Below are 8389 nucleotides of genomic sequence, written 5' to 3'. Positions count from 1 at the left end.
GTAAACCACACCACATTTTGATGTGCATTTAAGGGAGGGCATGAGGGAGCGCTAAACAATTACTTACTCTCTGAAACTGAGTTGCATTGGTGTGGTCTACCTTAAAAACTGTTTTGTCCCAACCTGACCCTTTGGTGTGGTTTGGGCTTTAGACCAATCAATAGTGTGGTTTGGGCTTTAGACCAATCAATAGTCAATGTCCCATTCGGTGCATTGACAGCATCCTAACGGGGTGCATGTTGGTGCCATTGTTGGTAGCAAAACGCCAGGCTTGATAGTCTGGAAGCAGCTATAGGCAACCTAAACATTAGCCCCTGGTCTGTCCTTATGTTCAAACGCAAAGCCCAGCAGGGTGCCACAAGCAGAGTTGGATTGGAGTAAAGTAGATTCTGTTCCTGCTCTCCTCACCCCCTTCAAATGCAAACGCACCGGCGCTGCATAATACTCCATGTACCACCAATCCCACTTCACGAATAAAAATGAAAGTTGTCTCCATTTATTCATGTCTTCTATTCCTTTTGCCTAATTCACCTACATAAATGTATCACTCGTATATATAGTACTAGTGATGGGTTGGGGCAATATTTGACATGGCAGGACCCTTCACGTCACATGGGTGGGCCTCCCTCTGGGCCTGCCTATAGGAATGGTAGGACTGGGCCTAATGGATTTCCAAAGCTGTCCTTGAGTGGCCACTATGGCCTCCTTGCCAATAGTACCATGATTAATTGCTCCAGCAGTCTCATCTCTTTGGGTCAGGAAAGGGCTCTGTGCCAGGAGCAAAAGCAACCTACGTATATACTACCATTTAGTGCTGCAGTCTGAGCATGCAGCCTCTCACAACCCTGTGTTCTTTAACCCATTCTGACCTGAGATCAGATTCATACGAGGTTTCCACTGGACACACGCTGGTCTGACGAACCCATTCTGACCTGAGATCAGATTCTAAAAATGTCAGTCGTTCTTCGATTTCTTTCAAAAATAGCAGACCTACAAGCTCGTATCGCGCCACTCGGTGGCGCGATATGAGCTTGTAGATCTGCTATTTTTCAATAGCTAAAGCACGACATGATGCCAACACCAAAATGGGTGCCCGGTCGGCGGTCAGAATGGGTTAATACTCACTTATACTTGCTTACTCACTTACTTTGAGGCAGAAACAAGAATGCTGTGCTATTTGGTATAAGGTAACTCAAACGTCCTGACTTCTTGACTTCTTCTATCTTACTGAAGAAGGTAAGATATACTGTATATATGTGTGGACAAGCAATGATATAGGCCTCCATAGGCAGTGATGGAAAGTAACTAGGTACATTTACTTACAGTAAGTAGGTCCTACAATTTTGAAGCGTTTGTACTTTACTTGAGTATTTCCAATTTCTAATAGTTTAACTTCTACTGCACCACATCTCAGAGGCTATTATTGTACTCCACTACATTTAGCTATATTTTCAAAAGATACTATTATCTTTTGCTTTGGTACTTTAAGTACATTTTGATGCCAATACTTTCGTACTTCGATTTATAATTCCAGACTTTTACTTTACTTTACTACATTGCGCTATTGCTACTTTTCTTCAGTACAAGAACATCAGTGCATAAGAGGTACTGTATATAAGCATGATAGGCGTGTACTGTATATAAGCATGATACGCGTGTATATATACACATATAGGTGACTCAAGTCCTCCACACTAATCAACTCTGTGCCCTTTTGGTTCACAGAGGCATGCCCCTCCTCTCCCTCTGTGATGTCACAAACAGCAGCCAGGTGAAAATAGATCAATCCTGGTCCTGATTCTGAGCCAAGTGCCTGTGAGGTCTGTCCAGCCTGATAAGGCGGTCAGCGTGGCCACATGCCAACGGCAGAAATTGCAGGACTCCTTGCGGTCAGTAACCTTTTCCTCCCTCCTCCTACACTACACTAACGGCCCACATACACACTCTGACCCATTCGCACTGCCAACTTTAGCTGACCCAGATTTTCCAAGTGTGTCTCCAATTGGCCCTTAAGGGCTTTCATAACAGATGGCCCTTTTACACCAAGGGCTGTAGATAACAGCCATTTATCAGGGCATTAGTGGGGGGGGGGGGGGGGGGGGGCCGAAGGCTATACCACCAGAATAAGACCACAATGCACATGCGTCGCCCATCCCTGTCCACAACATTCTCACAGCTGTTTCCAAATGCCGCTCATAAATAATTCAGCCTCCTCTGTGGCCGCTGGAGCTGCACATATGAGAGATTTTCATGAGACTTGTTTATTTTCAGCTTAAGTCATCCTGATGGTTCTCACACATGCACGTGCACATGCACATGCACACGCACATGCACATGCACATGCACATGCACACGCACACGCACACGCACACGCACACTCACATGCACACGCATGCACGCACGCACGCACACACACACACACACCACACACACACACACACACACACACACACACACACACGTAGTTCATATTATTATTATTCGTTTTCATCTACTGAAGACAAAACTGATATAGAATCAAATGTAAAGAGAAAGAAAGGTTTATGTTCCAGTTCAACATTGAACTGAAATTATTAGCTTCTTACATTCCTTTGCTCATAATTAAACTCACATGGGGGAGAAACTACATATGATTGTCACTGGGCAGCCATGTGTGCCCTGTACACTTACACGTGACACGTATAGGGCATAGCAGTGGGCGTGGTTTAGTTTTTAACCCATTCTGACCTGAGATCAGATTCACACGAGGTTTCCACTGGACACACACTGGTCTGATTAACCCATTCTGACCTGAGTACAGATTCTAAAAATGTCAGTCGTTCTTCGATTTAAAAAAAAATAGCAGACCTACAAGCTCGTATCGCGCCACTCGGTGGCGCGATATGAGCTTGTAGATCTGCTATTTTTAAATAGCTAAAGCATAACATGATGCTGACACCAAAATGGGTGTCCGGTCAGAATGGGTTAAGCCTAGGTTAGGGTTAGGCCGTTAGGGTGAATCATGAGCATAAAACCTTTGATATTGTGAAAAGAAATAACGCTCAACAAAGCATATTTCGTATTAAATATAGTATATCATATTATTAAAAAATGAATTGGATGGCTTGATTCTATATAGGCTACAGGCTTAAAATAATAGATTTTTGTAAATCTCTATAAGGGAAAAATGAATGGCAGATTTCCAGTGGTGCCAGAACACCACGCCCGGCCACTGCTATGCCATATACAGATGACATTTTAAAGTAACACGCAAGGATTTAAAAACTTTTACATATAATGTATTTATTTTTGTCACTGTGTGAAGTCACAATATCTGTTGGTCACCTCACCTGTCTCTCCTCTGCAGGGCTGGGAATCTAATCCTGTTGAGTGCAGCGGCCAAGCACTGTAGAGGACATGGGGAGTTTCTTTTCTTTCTTTTTTTTTTGCATGTTTATTGTATGTGTTTAGCGCCTGAAATATGTATTGATTTGTATTTATTGAAAATAAGTTGTATAAGCAGTATGTAATTGTAGATCAGCTCAGGGGCCTTGGTTTTCCTGTTTGAGTTAGATGCCACGCCCCAGATATGATCTTTTGTGGGTAAATAAAATACCCCCAAATGTACTGGGGGACCTGAGATCAGATTCATACGAGGTTTTCCACTGGACACACACTGGTCTGATGAACCCATTCTGACCTGAGATCAGATTCTAAAAAATGTCAGTCGTTCTTCGATTTTTCAAAAAATAGCAGACCTGCAAGCTCGTATCGCGCCACTCGGTGGCGCGATATGAGCTTGTAGATCTGCTATTTTTAAATAGCTAAAGCATAACATGATGCCGACACCAAAATGGGTGCCCGGTCAGAATGGGTTAAGCATTTGACCCGTGGGGGGTGCATATACAACAAGCTTGCACAGCAACATCTTCAGTGCTCATTTCCAAATGATACTCTTAAATCCCTTAATTGTCCCTGAGGTTTTCACTATGTAGGGTCTTGCTAGCCTAAGATTTAGGTGCTATTTACACGAGGATGGTGTTCATAAAAAACGGCAAAATAAAGTACCGTTTAGCGCTGTCATTTAGACGAGAACGGTGTTCTCAGGAGGTGAAAACGCATCGAAGTGAAACCGCCTCCCAGAGTGGAAATCTTTCAGAACACCGTTCCCTCTGGTCTCCATATAAACAGGCAAAACGGTGAATCCGCAAAACTTATGACATCATGGCTCACGTTGGCTCACAGCGCATATGTTTATTACATTGATGCAGAGCCATATCATTATGATATAATGGAGTTCCTGAACAAGCTTGCCTCCCTCCTCGCCTACAAAGTGATGCTCATCAGCGATGTTGAATGTAAAACCATGATGTAAATAAAAAGCCTTGTGATAGACGGCAGCCGCGGCAGCAGCGTTTATGTAGCCTAATGTATTATAAAATATATACCATCCCGTGGCGCGCCCAGAGCAGTGTTGCGCTGCTTTGAAGGGCTTCTTCTTCTTGTACGTGGGTGACCTGTCTATTTGGCAGCCCGTTATCGCCACCTAGCGACAGTATAGCATAATAGCACATCATATCATAACGTGTGCGTTCTCGTGTAAAGGGTAAGAAAAAATGAGAACGCAACGGGACTTTGACGTGTTATATGGAGATGGTCGCCGTCTAAAAGAGGCCTTAGACTCTCGTCGATTCTGACGTCTGCTCTATATGAGACTCATAGGGGATTCACACTGAGACGGACTGAATCTGTTTCATTGGAACCGTTTCCGAATACGGTTGCCTGGTCCCCGATGGCCATGATTCACATTGCCCGAGATTCAACAGCGCACCCGGGTACACTTGCATAACACACTTTAATCCTCCTGATGACGGTGTGCTTGATGGCTGGCGCGCACGGACACTGACCATCAACTGTGCGACATTGTCTGAAATAAATCCAGACACACTGCATTGCATTGCCTCTTTGGCTTTTTGCCGTTATACTACTTCACTGTCAGCCTGCCTGCTATTCACTGTGTCAGTCAGTTCTGTGCTCCAGTGTATTAGTTTGCTATGATTCTACTTTAGCATTATTATTATTATTTTGTTTTACTTTGGAAACTGTGCCAAGCAAAGCCCAAGAGCCACGTGTAGTCCGCAGAATAAGATCAGCGCGGTGCTGCGCGTATAAGCAGATTCAACAGGAGAAGGGCGGCGTTGAGAAATGCGCTGGTGTTACGCATCGTGCAGAGACGCTTGGCGCAGAGACGCTTGACGCTTGGCTCGTCGACTGCATGCATTCACATTGGAACGATCCGTATTATGAATACACTTCAACGGTCCAGAGACCCTCCCCCCATGCGGTCCCGGGGACGGTTGGGCGATCCGCTCCCGGGAACGGTACGCATCATTCACACTAAACCACGACATCTGCCAAGTGGTCCCGAGTGCGCACCCGGGACCATAGTGTGAATCCCCTATGAGAGTCTAAAAGTGATCATTACTCCTGGGCTTTAATTTTTTTGCTCGCAGACCTATAAACGCTCTCTTAACATGTACATAGTATGCAAAATCTAAGGTGCTTACGTAAGTGCCCCACTTCTCAGCTTGGCCTATACGTTCTGCGTTTGAAAGTTTATACGCTGTGTTGTTTTCAATAAAAAATGGTGTTTTGATCCACTCTGTCTCGGAATCTGGCATCCATCTTGGATTTCACTCCATTGTATAAACGCGCAACAGAACATTGGCCTAGCCTAGCGGCTAATGTCGGCCAATGTTCTGTTGCGCGTTTATACAATGGAGTGAAAGTATTATAGTAGCAATAATCGAAAAATACATCTACGAGAGTCTAAATCTTAGGCTAGGTAGGGTCTTGCTATGGCCTATGGTGGCTCACCACTTCTAATCAACCGTTTAGGTTTGAACTCTCCTAATTAACAGTTTGACTGTTTTTTACGATTAACCCGCATTTTAATCAACCCCCCTTCACTGCTGAGATTGTTGTATTACCTTTAGAGCATACGCTGAATTATTTGGGCTTTTAATCCGCGAAAATCCATAAAAAAAAGCTCCCGTGGTTTGTTATGATCTGTGTGTAGCATCCACCATCTTGGTGCACCCGGAAGACGCACACAAGATTGGTTTCAATGAGGCGTTGCACCCAATGCATTTCCATTGGCCTCAATTTCCCAGAAGCCCTAGCAGCCCACAGCATGTGACGATTTCCGGTTTCGTCATCAAAGCGAATGCATCGAGTCTCATTCTCCGCGACGAAGACGGATTTTCTTTTGATTCATTACATTACGGCCGATTAAACACATAAAACAAAAGGCGGGTATGTCCGATACGGCAGCGACATTAACCTGGAGTAATCCATTCCCGGCACGGAAACTGTTAACAGCTCCTAATTAAACCTCACTGCCCTGCCATGCACACTACCTTAACCTCACTGCATGGCAACAGCTGACTTACAGTACTTTGTAAGGCAGTAATTCATAAATTGGAAGGCATTAATAGTGATTCTGGGTGAAAACTCAGAGGTAGGCCGTGGCCTATATCCTTGGCCATAGTGCAGTTAGACATATTTCTTAATTAGCCTTACGGTCTGCATGGTCTCCTCGAGGTAATTAACTTGATCAGAAAATACCTTAATGCCTGAAGTCAAGCAGCCGCGGGCTTATGAGGATGGGGGATGGGGGGGTGGCGAGGGGATGCCATGGTAATGACTAACTACATTAAACATTCTCAAGTCATATGTTTATGGCCTGGGCCGTGCAGGCTGCAGCGGTCCAGGCACCCTGTGGCTGGTAATCCAGTCTGGCAGTGTGCCGCGGGCTCGACTCCCGATCCCAAAGGCCTTTACTGCATTTTAATTTAGACCATATCCGGAGTCATCATAATCATACCTATAACAATGGATGCCAAAACAATGGGAACATTTCAATTTATGTGCATTTTTATATCAAAAGTCCATAAAATCAAATGAATTATACTCCTTTGAACGAAAACATTATGCGTGATGACGTGTCGAGCCTCAAATTGAATCTTGATTGCATTCACCTGTTTTATTCCCCATCTCTGTGCTCTGTCCGTCCAAACACAGCTGCTTCTGATTACAGAGCCGTTTATAATCCCATTCAAGATGACATCCAGACAGTGTATTACTCGTTTTAAACTGAATCAACTGCACACTAAAATATGTATCTGGAAACATTTTAGGTTAGAAATTAGCCTACGAGCCTGTCTCTCTCATTGAGAGAGAGTGAGAGCGAGGCAGACATTTGTGAGTGATTGAACAAGGGCAGAGACCAGGGAAAGATAAAGTATCACATTATGGTGGCTATAATTGCATCTGAGAGAAGAGAGCACATTAAAAAAATCATCCCCTATACGACCACCAGGTTTTATTGCCTCATCCTCTCCTCATACATTATTAACAGATTTGTTTCAAAAGACGAGGACATTGGCCAAGACCATTAAGGCTGTTGTGGCAATAACCCATGCTTGGTGAGGGGCAGGGGTTCATTGGCACCGATAGAACATTGAGGGCCCGCCTGTGTTGCCCATCTATAACGTCTGACTGCTGGTCTGCTGTTGCCGTGTCAGTCCGACGGCTCATTATTCTGACAGCGCGTTGGTCCGACTCGTGCATTACTGACCCTATCCGTATGCAAAACCATGTAGTCGGAGTTATGGGCAGTCCCCACTCCCCATGTCTGCCACTAACAGCCTCTCTCCCTCTCTGCAGCTTATCGCTTGGTTATGTTGTCTAGCTCATTTGCTTGTTAAAATGTCTTTGGTTGGACCCTTCTAGACTGCGCCTCAATGTACCTTATTGAACGGTAGTGAATAACAAAGACTCTGGTGACCTGTAATGTACAACACATAACAATCCCTGCCATCTTAAAGGTATATTCAGTGATTTCACTCAAAAAACCTTAGGTTTCGTTTTTGGCTGTGGGACCCAGCCTTTCGTCCAATCAGGATAGAGAGTCAAAAACGAAACCTAAGGTTTTTTGACCCCCAGGGGTTAACTGGGGAGAGGGAGGAACTCCTTATATGGCCAGCACACTCTATAGTAGGGAGGATTATCACAACAAAACAAAAAAATAAGTGATATTTGAATTAAGTGAAATCACTGAATATACCTTTAATTAATGAATGAATCCCGTATTGCCACGGTTTTCCCCCTTTCAACCCTTATTTTGAAGATCCAAAACACTGCGACCGGAACAGGATGTTAACATAATGGTGTGTGTTGTCGGATTAGGTGTTCTCTCGCGTGCCGATGAGAAGTACAGGTGTTCTCTCGCTAGCCGATGAGAAGTACAGGTGTTCTCTCGCGTGCCGATGAGAAGTACAGGTGTTCTCTCGCTAGCCGATGAGAAGTACAGGTGTTCTCTCGCTAGCCGATGAGAAGTACAGGCCGG

The sequence above is a fragment of the Protomyctophum parallelum genome (genome assembly GCF_964188405.1).
Source record: "Protomyctophum parallelum genome assembly, chromosome: 12".
NCBI lineage: Eukaryota > Metazoa > Chordata > Actinopteri > Myctophiformes > Myctophidae > Protomyctophum > Protomyctophum parallelum.
Note: the sequence above shows the minus strand (reverse complement) of the source record.